This window comes from Neovison vison, chromosome 4, assembly GCF_020171115.1.
Source record: "Neovison vison isolate M4711 chromosome 4, ASM_NN_V1, whole genome shotgun sequence".
NCBI lineage: Eukaryota > Metazoa > Chordata > Mammalia > Carnivora > Mustelidae > Neogale > Neogale vison.
Window position 1 is genome coordinate 210269343 of NC_058094.1, and position 13534 is coordinate 210282876.

The following is a 13534-nucleotide window of genomic DNA, read 5'->3' on the forward strand; positions in this document are numbered from 1 at the left end:
GTTTTGGGATGTGATATGGGGATTTTTACAAGTTTCCCATGGGATTCCAATAGGCAGCCAAGAATGAGAGCCACTGCTTAGAGGCACTTTTCTGAATGTGCTCACGAGAGAATCCCAGTATAATGCTGGTTATTTTGGGGGCCCTGAGAGCAGTGACCTGAGCATTAAATTGCATAAAATTAGACCAAGTTTCTCACACTTTGTGCTATATGTTTAGTAACTGACATTGCTGGAAACTGGTTGTAGAGGTGGGGGTAAAGGAGATAATTTTGAGCTTATATAGAAATATACAGGAAGATTGGGGCACCTGGGTGGCTCAGTGGGTTGAGCCTCTGCCTTCGACTAGTGTCCTGATCTTGGGGTCCTGGAATCGAGCCCCACGTAGGGCTCTCTACTCAGCAGGCAGTTTGCTGCCCCCTCTCTGCCTGCCTCTCTGCCTACTTGTGATCTCTTTCTCTCTGTCAGATAAATAAATAAAACATTTAAAAAAAAAGAAATATATAGGAAGAAAATAAAATGATCAATATAAGAAAGGTTTTTATAAAAACTTGCATTTGAGACATTATTTGGCCCAATTCCAAAAGTATGAGGATAACTGGTGTCTCTTTGAAGACAAACTTCAGTTGACCCCCTCAGATTGATTTGAGATGTTGGGGAACCAGGAGAACTGGTTTGCTTCCTCTGTTTGTTTGTTGTACTAGATAGCTGAGTCCCCTGTCCCATGACATCTCTGTTGCCTTACTCTCTGACCTGCTCTGCATGCTGGATCTGGTTCTTTTTTCTAGTGCAGAACCGTCCAGAATTTGCCATCACTATGTCTTCTGTCATTGTCTTTCAGTTCCCTCTGTTTCAGTTGACAGTGAAACTTACTTAACCTGACCACCCCCTGTGCTGATATTCTAATGCAGGAAACATAGAGGGAGAAGCTGTCCCCAGTCAGCGATCCTTTCAGGTCAGTTAATATATACATATTTCCATTTAAAGTGGCTTTCTGGAGTGTATATTTCCCACTCCAGGAAGGGATTCTCCTATGATGACTTTCATGTGAAATAGGAAAGAAGGGTTGCCTTGTCAGACGGCAGGGGCCAATACCTGCAGGCCTAGTCTAGATGATTCTACTATATTCGGGGTATAACTTTAAAGATATTATCTATTAAAGATAGAAAAGATCTTTGGCCTGTGGAGATATTGGCTCCTTATGGGGCCAATGCTTCTGCTAACTACCACTATGGCCACTATTGTTACTTCATATTTTATATTTATATGTATGCTAATCCTTTCTGGCTACTTTGTATATTTAACCCATTTAATACCCGACTAGGAGACTGTGAACTCCTTAATAGCTAGCTATATTCCCAGTATGTGGCACACGGTAAGTGACCAGTAAATATTTACTGAATGAATGGCTGAACATTGCAGCCATTCAGGCAATGATGGTGAGAGCCAGCAGGATGAAGTAGGGAGGAAATGAGAGGAGCTCGTTCCATTTTCTCCTTCACAAAATCCAGGTTGAGCCCCTGAATGTGACAGTGGGACAGAAGCACTGACAGGTCCTGACTTAAGAACCCCCTAAACCCATGGGGCGCCTGGGTGGCTCAGTGGGTTAAAGCCTCTGCCTTCAGCTCAGGTCATCATCTCAGGGTCCTGGGATCAAGCCCCGCATTGGGCTCTCTGCTTGGTGGGGAGCTTGCTTCCCCCCCACCCTCTATCTCTGCCTGCCTCTCTGCCTACTTGTGATCTCTGTCCGTCCGATAGATAAAATAAAATCTTAAGAAAAAAAAAAAAAGAATCCCCTAAACCCTAAACATTTCTACCCAGAGTGGTGGGATCATTTTTTCTGAGCCAATTTCACTTTTCCCAAAAGGACTTCTGGCTTCCAAATACACTAGGAGTCAGTGTTAATTGCTTTTTGTTTTGTCAGCCTCATTTAGATGTGGTCATTTGCAAAGCAAATCCCAGCAGTTGACAGTTCATCCCTAGCTGTGTGGTGTTCAGACGTCTCCTGGGATTCCTGCCCACCTTCCAGGCAGCTGGCAGTTTTTGCCGAACCAGACTATGAGCTCACCTATGTGCTCACCTGGGGTTAACTTGGATCCCGTAGCACTGGTTGTGTCTGGGATTTTTCAAATTCCGAAAGGGCGAAGGCCCAACTTTACTTAATCCTGAAAATAAAAGTACGGTAACTCATAATTTAAGAATTAGCAGGCACTTTACATCGGAGTCCACACTAGGTCGAGGAGGAAATTGCAGCTCTGAGAGATTCCGGAACAAGGTCAGCTGGCTGGTAGCTGGGAAGCTGGGTGGAGAATCTGTGTTTTCGGTGTGGCACCAAACTGTGAGCTGGGGTCCTCTGCATTTATGCCTGTGTGGATGGAAGTGTTTAAGTTGACCCTGGAACAATGTGGGTTTTAACTGTATGGGTCCACTTCTATGTGGATTTTTTTTTTTTTTTGTAAGAAATATAGTACAGTCCTGGGGCGCCTGGGTGGCTCGGTGGATTAAGCCTCTGCCTTTAGCTCAGGTCATGATCTCGGGGTCATGGGATCGTTGGGCTCTCTGCTCAGCAGGGAACCTGCTCCCCCCCCATCTCTGCCTGACTCTCTCTGCCTACTTGTCATCTCTGTCAAATAAATAAAATCCTAAAAAAAAAAGAAATACAGTACAGTCCTGTAAATGTATTTTTCTCTATAATGTTTTCTTTTTCTAGCTTACTTTAGCATAAGAATACAGTATATAATACACATACAAAATATGGGTTAATTCACTGTTTATGTTATCAGTAAGGCTTCCAGTCAACAGTGGGATATATGTATTTTAGTATTTTAGGGAGTCCAGTTATACGTGGATTTTTTTTTTTTTAAGATTTTATTTATTTATTTGACAGAGAGAGATCACAAGTAGGCAGAGGCAGGCGGAGAGAGAGAGGAGGAAGCAGGCTCCCTGCTGAGCAGAGAGCCCGATGTGGGACTCGATCCCAGGACCCCGAGATCATGACCTGAGCCGAAGGCAGCGGCTTAACCCACTGAGCCACCCAGGCGCCCTATCCGTGGATTTTTGACTGCACAAGGGTGAGGAGGGAAGTTGGTGCCCCTAACCCGGCTTCAAGTTTCAACTCTATTTGTTTCTTTCTGAAGCTCTTTTTCCTGGCCAGAGACTTCCTGGTCCTCCTTCACACACGCTTCAAGGTCACAGTTTGGACTAAAGTGTTTACCAAAAACCAGGCACTTATGAGATGACGAATCATTGCCAGTTCCTCCACGGCCTGTGTCTCTGCTCCAACCAAGCTCAGCAAACCGGGGATAAAGCGGTCTCTAATACCGGGAATTTCTAGGCTTGGATGCCAATAGGCAAAAGGAGGAATTCTGTTATCTCCCGCAGGCTGAAGCTGTGGTGGCTGCTGCTGCCATCTCCTGGGAGCAGAAAGACCTGAGCTTCACACCTGAAGCCAGTCTCAGCGTTCACCTGGGAAGGCACAGAGGCCCCACTGGGCCTGGCTGAAGTTCCTTTGTCCTAAAAAATAAAGGGGATATCCCCTTACTTACAAATTGCTGGCATTTGCTTTTCATCCACTACTTCTGGCAGCTTTGTGCTCAAAGAAAGGATTCCAAACAACAGCAAAGTTGAAATGAGTTAATACAGCAACCGTGAGGAAAGTTAAGATGAAGGCAGAACCAGTAGTCTTAGGAATACATCACGTATTTCTCTTGGCCTTCTGAATCCTGAATGTATACATCTGAGAATTATGTAACAGGGCACATGTGAGTTTGGCAAATCTTGACCTCCAAGAGAGTTTACTTGCAGGGCTGCCGTGAGGGTTCATGGAGATAATGCATGCATATTCCTGGTATGCAAGAAATTCTCAATGGTAATTATTTGGGGGCAAATTCTAATCCCCATGATGATTTTCTTCATTTACTAACCAAAAATGGATGGATATCCCCCATGTCTTTAATTCTTTCCAGTCTTCTGATCTATAAATGATCCCTAAGCAAACTCCTTTGATTTTTTAAACTATAATCATAAGTTAGTGCTATGGGCTGAAGGTTTGTGTTTTCTTCAAAATCATAGGTTGAAGCCCCTACCCCTTGATGTGATGGTTTTAGAAGGTGGGGCGTTTAGAAGCTGATTATATTTTGAGGAAGTCATGAAGGCAGAGCCTCCTGATGGGATTAGGATCCTTACAAGGGAATGAGACCAGACCTCTTTTCTCTCAGCCACACAGCAAGAAGGCATCCATCTGCAAACCGGGAATAAGGGTGTAGACACCAATTTACCAGTGCCTTGATTTTGGACTTCCCAGCCAAAGTGTGAGAAATAAATGTTTGTTGTGTGAAAATTAGTGAAGGAAAACCTTACTAAAGTAGACAGAGGATAGATATACTATCCAATGTCAGTTATAGGAAGAACTGTCAGTTATACTCTCTCACCAGAAGTGTCAATTACACTCCAACAGAAGAATCACCAGGAAAGAATCATCAGTTATAGGCCCCAAGAGGGAAAAACTGTACATTGCATCTCCTACAAGACATTGACTTCCTCTGCAAATCAGCTAATGAGAAGTCATCACCCTGAACTCTTTCTTTTCTCCGATGGACTTTCATTCAAAACAACCCTTCCAACTTCTTCTTTTTCAACCAAGTAACGTCCCTCTCCTTTGCCTGCTGGACTTGTCTATGGTTTTGCTGTAGCTTGCATGTCCTGAACTGTAATTCTCTGCTATTTCTGAATACATTTTTGCTGACAAAATAACTTAATTATTAAGGTTAATAACTATTTAAGCCACGTAGTCTATTGCATTGCTGTTACAGTAGCCTAAGCTAACTAAGACAAAAAATGGTACACAGAAGTGGGCATGCGGTAGGAGAGGCAAAAGATAAACATTCTATCTAAAAATACCTGCAAAAAATACCTAAAAGTGTGGAAGCAGCTTTGGAAGTGGGTAATGAGTAGGGGCTGGAGTTTGGGGGGTACATGCTTGAAAAACTCATTATTGCTGTGAGGGGTTACCAAAGGTGATTCTGGCAAAAGCTCAGAGGGAAGAGAGCTGGAGAGAATGCTTTCCATTCTTTAGGAGAATACACAAATAGAATGTTGCTAGAGATATGGACAGGAAAGGCCACTCTGGTTTCAGACAGAAATGAGAAACATGTTACCGGAGACTGGAGGAAAGGTGATCTTTGTCTAAAGTGGTAAAAAATTTGTGTTCTTGTTCTTGTGTTCTGTGAAGGTAGAACTTGCAAGTGATGAAATTGGTTATCTAGCTGAGATTTCGAAACAAAGTATTGAAGGAGTGGCTTGGTTACTCCTCACTGCTTATAGAACTGATGATGGAACTGTCATGCAAAAAGGAATGAGAATTTAAAGATTTGGAAAATTCTAAGCCTGTCCACATTACAAGAAACGAGAAAGCAGGTTTGAAGAGAACACTGACCGTATAGCTGGCTGACCATTTGATAAGGAGATTAGTGAGGATGTGAACCACAGACCTAATCAGCCACTTCAGCAAAGATACCCAGTGTGAACTGAAGGGGATGGACATAGATGGAATGAAGAAAGCCTGTTGGATGTCTTGGATTTTACAGGACCAGGACCACAGAGCTATGTGGTTGGAACACAAGCTATTCTTCAAGACAGGAAAAGAATGACCCTGAAAACAATGCAGAGATCAGGGGTGCCATCAGGGTTTCAAAAGAGGAGGCTATCAGCTCTGTTAAACAGACTTTCACTCACAGCTCTGGGCTGGGCTACCCAGAGCCCTGGGGGTGTGACCAGCAGCAGGGAGGTTTCTGGCATGGCGGAACAGCAGTGGCAGGCAGGATCACCGTCCCAGGGAGCCAAAGAGGCAGTACTAAAAGCAGAGCAAGGAGCCAAAGGGGATTATTCTCAGGCTTTAAGATCTCACTGAGTTTGCCTGGTTTTCATGAGACTCATCCCTCCTTCCCTCTTTCTCATTTCTTCCTTTTGGAAGGGGAATGTCTATCTTTTGCCTCTCCTACCGCAGTATTGTGGAAGCAATTACCCTACCTGGTTTCACTGATTCATAGCTGGAGAGGAGTTCTGCGTCCAGAAGAGCCTCATCCATATCTGATTGAGATGATATTTGGAAAAAACTTTGGACTTTAGACATTATCCTGGAATGAGCTAAGACTTTTGGGGCTATTGGGATGAAATGAATGTATTTTGCATGTAAGAAGGACATGCATTTTGGGGGGCCAGAGGCAGAAGAAGGTGGATGTCTGCAAATCAGGAGGAGGGCTTTCATCAGATCCTGAATCTACAAGCACCTTGATTTTGAACTTCCAAGCCTCCAGAACTGCGAAAAATAAGTATTTGTCATTTAAGCCACAAAGTTTATGCTGTTTTTGTTATAGCAGACTTAACTGCCTAAGACAATTGGTGAGAAGAAACTCAGGAGGAATTAAGACATACAGTTCAGGAGATAGCTGAGTATCTACTATGTGCTAGTTAAGAAGGATATAAAGAATAATGTAGGAGTAGTCCTAAAAAGTTCCCATTAATTACATGAGGAACAGGGTATTATGCTTAGCAAGATAAGTTCAATCAGAGAAAGACAACTATCATATGATATCCCTGATATAAGGAAGTGGAGATGCAACGTGGGGGCTTTGGGGGGTAGGAAAAGAATAAATGAAACAAGATGGGATCCGGAGGGAGACAAACTGTAAGAGACTCTAATGTCACAAAACAAACTGAGGGTTGTGGGGGTGGGGGGGAAGGGGGGGTAGGGAGAGGGTGGTTGGGTTATGGACACTGGGGAGGGTATGTGCTATGGTGAGTGCTGTGAAGTGTGTAAACCTGGCAATTCACAGACCAGTACCCTTGGGGCTAATAATACATTATGTGGTTATTAAAAAATTAAAAAATTAAAAAAAAATTATGTGAGGAACAAAGGCACTGAGAATCAGGTACTTAGGTTATGGAGTCAGATCTGCAAAAGACCAGTTGTGTAAATGACCTTAGACAGCACAACTAGCATATTTGAGTATTAGTTTCTTCATCTGTGGCCAAATATTTTAAAAGGGAATTCTTCCATTTACAGCAGAGCTTGCCGAGGAGATGGCACACTGAATGCTGTATTGTGCTTCTACTTTCCTCAACACCTAAAACTGTTTAAAAAAAACCATAAACTTTACACAACCCCGTGTCAGCTAAAATAAGACCCTTACAGGACTTTTCTGAAGATTTATTTTTTCCTGGCCACTGAAGTATAAGGCTTGTTTTAACTAATCATGTACAGAGCGGTTGATTTATTCCAGCTCATTTAGAGGGTATATTTTAATCTTTAGTGAACATAACAATCATGAAAACCCTTCCTTATAATTAAAAACACCTTCCAGGGGGCGCCTGGGTGGTTCAGTCGTAAAAACACCTTCCAGGGGGCGCCTGGGTGGTTCAGTCGTTAAGCGTCTGACTTCGGCTTGGGTCACGATCCCAGGGTGCTGGGATCGAGCCCCACTTCAGGCTCCCTGGTCAGCAGGAAGCCTGCTTCTTACCTCTTTCACTCCCCCTGCTTGGGTTCTCTCTCTCGCTGTGTCTCTGTCAAATAAATAAAATAAATAAAATCTTTAAAAAAAAAATAAAAAAATAAAAATACCTTCTTTTTCCCCCTTAGCCTGATGTGTTCCTTTGCCTGGAAATAAGTAAATCAGCCAAATTTGTTTTGCCTTCTAACTCTCGGTGGTCTTTTTTTTTTAAAGATTTTATTTATTTATTTGACAGAGAGAAATCACAAGTAGACAGAGAGGCAGAGAGAGAGAGAGAGGGAAGCAGGCTCCCCGCTGAGCAGAGAGCCCGATGCGGGACTCGATCCCAGGACCCTGAGATCATGACCTGAGCCGAAGGCAGCGGCTTAACCCACTGAGCCACCCAGGCGCCCCTCGGTGGTCTTTTTTTATTTGACAACATCTTATATCTGAATAGTACTTTATAGTTTACTCTGTCTCTTTCCACTTGAGACGAATGGGATGCAATCGAACAGGACCAGCTTTTGAACCAAAGAGATTCTGGCTCTGTCACTGACTAGCTAAACCTCCTTGGATAAGTTACTGTATCAGTGAATGTCCCAGCTAGACACAGATGGCATTCTCAAGTTGGGCAATGTAAGAGGTTTAATAAAGGGACTCTTTATAAAAGTGCAAGAACATACCAGGAAACAGCAGGAAGCAAGGGGTGGAGTGGTTACTGGAACCCAGAACCAGAGAGCTGTGTGGAGAGACCACTTAGGAAGAGGACTTGTGACTTCTGGTCAAAAGGGCCAGTCAGCCCAAAGTGACCTTACAGGAAGGAAGTCAGGGGAAGGAATACCCCCACCTCACTCTCTTCTGTCCCACACATGTGAAGAAGCAAACCAAAGACAAGTATTTAACTTTTCTGAGCCTTATTTTTCTGATTGTGAAAGGGTGATAAAAATATTTATATCTCAGGGCGCCTGGGTGGCTCAGTGGGTTAAAGCCTCTGCCTTCGGCTTGGGTCATGATCCCAGGGTCCTGGGATCGAGCCCCGCATTGGGCTCTCTGCTCCACAGGGAGTCTGCTTCCTCCTCTCTCTCTCTGCCCACCTTTCTGCCTACTTGTGATCTCTGTCTGTCAAATAAATAAATAAAATCTTAAAAAAAAAAAAAAGATGTGCTTTTAAAAAAGAGTTTATATCTCAGAGTTTCTCTGAGGATTAAATGGGAACTTACATTATCTCATAGTAGGCAAGCTAGATACTCAATAATTGTTCTCTTCCTTCACTTGATCTTCAAAACTCCTTTGTGAAGTAGACAGGATAGATTTGATTAAATTCATTTTACAGGGGTGGAAAATATTATAGGGGTTTTGATTTTCCACCACTATAAGTTATGTGACTTTCCCAAGTTCTCATGGCTAGAAAAGTACCAGGCCTAGGAACAAAACTAAGATTTTCAAAACATACTCTTAAGTTTCTTTCCATAGACTATCCCTGAGCCCATACATCCTCTTCTGCAGAAGGCTGCCACTGATGGTTTCTTCTATCTAGGCGGGCTATACTTGGAGCTACAATGATTCTGCTACGCAGAGAAAATTTTACTGACTCAGGAATCAGTGCCTGAGGCAAAATAAGCAACCACTATAGGGTTAGATAAAAAGAAGGCCAAATGCCTGTAAGGTGACTAGATGTAAGACTCTGACCAATATAGACTCTCCATATTACATCCTTGGCAATTCCACTTGGATATCTATCAGACATCCCCTGTATAACACTGATACCAGACCCCCCCTTTTTTTTTCTTTTTCTTTTGTACCTCTTAATCCCTTCACCTATTTCACCCACTCCCTTACCAACCTTCCCTCTGGTCACAGTTTGTTTTCTGTATTTAAGAGTGTTTGTTTTTTTGTTGGCTTGTTTATTCATTTGTTTTATATTTTAGATTTCACATATAAGTGAAATCATATGGTATTTGTCCTTCTCTGACTTATTTCACTTAGTATAATACCCTCTAGGTCCATTCATGTTGTTGCAAATGACAAGATTTCATTCTTTTGTGTATGTATATACCATTTTTAAAAAAATATTTTATTTATTTATTTGACAGAGATCACAAGTAGGCAGAGAGGCAGGCAGAGGGAGAGGAAGGGAAGCAGGCTCCCTGCCAAGCAGAGAGCTGGGGTTCAATCCCAGGAGGCTGGGTTCACGACCTGAGCCGAAGGTGGAGGCTTTAACCCACTGAGCCACCCAGGTGCTGCTGTATATACCATATTTCTTTATTCCTCCATGTAGCAATGGACACTTGGGCTGCTTCCATTTCTTGGCTATGTAAATAATGTTGCAATAAACATAGGGGTGCATATATCTTTTCTTTTCTTTCTTTTTTTTTTTTAAGTAAGCTCTATACCCTGTATGGGGCTTGAACTCGTGACCCTGAGATCAAGAATCACATGCTTTACCGACTAAGCCAGCTATGCACCCCATGTATCTTTTCAAATCAGTGTTTTCATTTTCTTTGGGCATATACCCAATAGTGAAATTACTGGATCATATGCTATTTCTATTTTTAATTTTCTGAGGAACATCCATACTGTTTCCTACAATGGTTGTACTGATTTACATTCCTACCAACCATGTACGAGGCTTTCCTTTCCTCCACATCTTTGCCAACACGTGTTATTACTTGTCTTTTTGATACTAGTAATACTGACTGGTATGCAGGGATATCTCATTATGGTTTTGATTTACATTTATCTGATGATTAGTGGTGTTGAGTATCTTTTCATGTGTCCCTTGGCCATTTGAATGTCTGAACTCAGAATTCTTGATTCCTTCTACCTTGAAACTATTCTAACTCTAAATCTTCCCCTTTCAATAAAAGCATCACTATCTACCTAGCGATGCAAACACCAAACTCAGGGATTATCTTTGATTTTTTCCTTTTCTGCCTGCCTTCCCCCCACCCCCACAAGCAAGTCTAGCTGGTTTTACTTCTAAAATATGTCCCAATTCAACCTCTGTTCTCCATCTTCTCTGTTAGTCCAAGCCACCATCATTTCTTGCCTGGCTACTATAATAACCTCCTGTCAAGTCTTCTCACTTCAACTCTTCCCTCTCTCCAACCCATTTTCTGAGTGAACTTTATAAAATCTAAAATGGATAATGCTGCTCCTTGCCTTGAGTCCCTGTAGTAGGTCTCTCCATCATAGTTCCATGTCATGGCTCCTTACCATACCAATTTTTCTGACTTCACTCTCCCCCATCACTATGCTCCAGCCACACTTTCTATTCTTTGAATATACCAACTCCTTTCTTGTCTCAGGCTGATTGCACTCGTTTATTCTCTCTGCCTAGAATGTTTACATCCAGACTTTGCACTTTCTTACCATATAGGTTATTTGCTTAATTTAACTATTACCTTCTTAGAGAATTTTCTTTCACCATCCAATCTAAATATTACTCCAGTGTAGTCTTTTCTTAGTACTCAAATGCACAGACTAAAATGATCTGGTTGACTTATTTATTATATGTTACCATAACAGAATGGTATGGGCCCTTGTCTGACTCGTTTATCTCTGTCTTATTAGCATCTAGACAAAGCCTGGAACATAAAGCCTCTTAATAAATTCCCCCCCACCTTTTTTTTTTAAATAGGAAAAGACAGTGAATGGTGACAAACCAAATACAATCAGTTACTTTTTCTGGTAAGTATGTACTATGAGAAGCATACTGAGAAGGCATTAGAGAGTAAAAGATGATTGCTTTCAAGGGATGACAAGATGACTGGGTCACTGGAGCTGTTGATCTCGGAAAAATAATCATCTATTATCCAGTTCTCCATGAGGCTACTGGTTTGTCCCAATCTTTGAAGTGTGGGGGACCTAGAGGAATTAAATGGCTGCTGACAGTTTCCAGGCCTTCCCCATGTATCCTTACAATGAACCCTGTCACATAAGGCAATGCCCCAAAGGCAGAGGAAGATATTAAGTTTCATCTGAGCTACTAGTAGATTCTCACAGATTTTGAAATTTTTTAGTCTTCTATTTTATCTTTACATTTACATAAATTTTGAGTTCAGTATAGCACCATGTCTATATTTATGTTAACATATGAATATTTGAACTTACTGTACCATTTGTAAAGTCTTTGCTTCAGGAAAGCCACACTATCCTGGGTCTTTACATTCTCCATGGCAATCACACCTCAGGAGATACATGTTTGCTGTCTAAGAAGTTCTGGCATTTTCTTTCCTTTGCAACCCCAATTCCCTTTAAGTGTAATTTATTCATTCTTCAATAAATATTTACTGAGCACTTACTATGTACTAGACATTCTCATAGGACTGAAGATACAACTGTGAACAGGATATGCATAACTCCTACCTATATGGGAGTTACAGTTTAGGAAGAGAGAATAGAAAAAAGAGGAAATTAAAATATATTGTGATATTTGCTAAGATAAGGAGGGAAATATAGAAAACGGCACCTAACCTCAAAATAGGTGATCAGGAACGATTTTCCAGCATGAAATGATCTGAAAAATGAGCAGGAGTTAGCCAGGTAAAGAATGGTGGAGAGTACTCCTGGTTTGGCTTCGACTAACCCCTCGAGGCCAGAGAGAGCACAGAACTTACAGAAGCCAGTTCAGTGTGTAAGTTTAGTTTGGCAGGAGTAAAGCTTGTAAGGGAGAAAGAAGAGAAAAGGCTGGAGAGGTAATCAAGGCAGGATATGAAAGGCCTCTGCTCAGGGATCTCCGTATTACTTAAATGGAATAGAAAGTCACAGAAAGTCATCTCAAGGAGAACTGGCTTGTATCTGTTTTTTAAAAAGGATCACTGGGGGCGCCTGGGTGGCTCAATTGGTTGAACATCTGACTCTTGATTTGGCTCAGATCATGATGTTGGGGTCATGAGATCGAGCCCCATGACCAGCTATGCATTCAGCATGGAGTCTGCTTGAGAATGTCTCTCTCCCGCTCCTTCTGCCCCTCACCCCCCACTCTCTCTGTCAAATAAATAAATAAATAGACTCTTAATTTAAAAAAAAAAAGGATCACTCAGAAACTGTAACTCTATGTCTGGAAAAGAACAAAGACTCTACTTATATTAGGGTAAGAGGTATGGTTAGCGACTTCAGAGCCCCTAACTAACTGAACTGAGTCATCATCTTAAAATTTTCCCCTTCAAAGTATCTCTTTCTCCCAAAGTTAACCACTAAGCATCTTTGGGACCAACCTTCTCTGGCCTCTCCCCCATCTCTAGACTCCCAACGTGAGTCACTGAGATCACAGCATTCCGTCAAGGAACAAACACTTTTCCAACATGCTGCAACACCCAAAGTGCATGTGATTTTATTTTTTTTAAAGATTTTATTTATTTATTTGACAGAGAGAGATCACAAGTAGGCAGAGAGGCAGGCAGAGAGAGAGAGAGAAGCAGGCTCCTCGCTGAGCAGAGAGCCCGATGTGGGTCTCGATCTAGGATCCTGAGATCATGACCTGAGCTGAAGGCAGCGGCTTAACCCACTGAGCCACCCAGGCGCCCATGCATGTGATTTTAGAAGCTAACATATTGTGGCCTTCTTTGGGGCATTCTTTCTTTCAAAGATTTTAACTTTTTTTTTTTAAGGTAATCTCTATGCCTAATGCGGGGCTCGAACTCACAACCCCAAGATCAAGAGTGAAATATTCTACTGACTGAGCCAGCCAGGCGCCCCTTTTTTGACATTCTTGATCTGATAGTCCAGCAAAGGCCACTGCTAAGTTTTCCCCTACAGTAAGGGGAGGTCAGGAAAAGATCTGAGGAGCTTTGGGCAGCTTAATGATTGATTGGGAAGAGAATACTGTTGAAGTGTTTCAACTCAGTTGGTCGTTCACTGAGAAAACTCCTTGCAGTTCTTCTGTGGGTCAGGTGGAGATGAAGACACTGTCACGGCATTTCCGGGTGGAACCTTTTCTTTAGGGAGTGACTAATTGCAGTGACTAAGCCAAGAACTAAGCGTGCCTAACCTTGACAAATGGGTACCTGATGGGGAGCATTATCTAAAGCTGCCAGATATTTGGAGCA

At 42.2% G+C, this 13534-nt stretch overlaps 1 protein-coding gene and 1 long non-coding RNA gene across 3 annotated transcripts in view; one reads left to right on the forward strand and one right to left on the reverse strand.

The window, feature by feature from the left end:
- Positions 1–13534, forward strand: part of MKLN1 (muskelin 1) — a 335662-nt gene that overhangs the window by 146198 nt on the left and 175930 nt on the right. The gene's annotated exons all lie outside the window — the stretch shown is intronic.
- LOC122905079 overlaps positions 1–13534 on the reverse strand; it is a 31865-nt gene that overhangs the window by 17470 nt on the left and 861 nt on the right. The gene's annotated exons all lie outside the window — the stretch shown is intronic.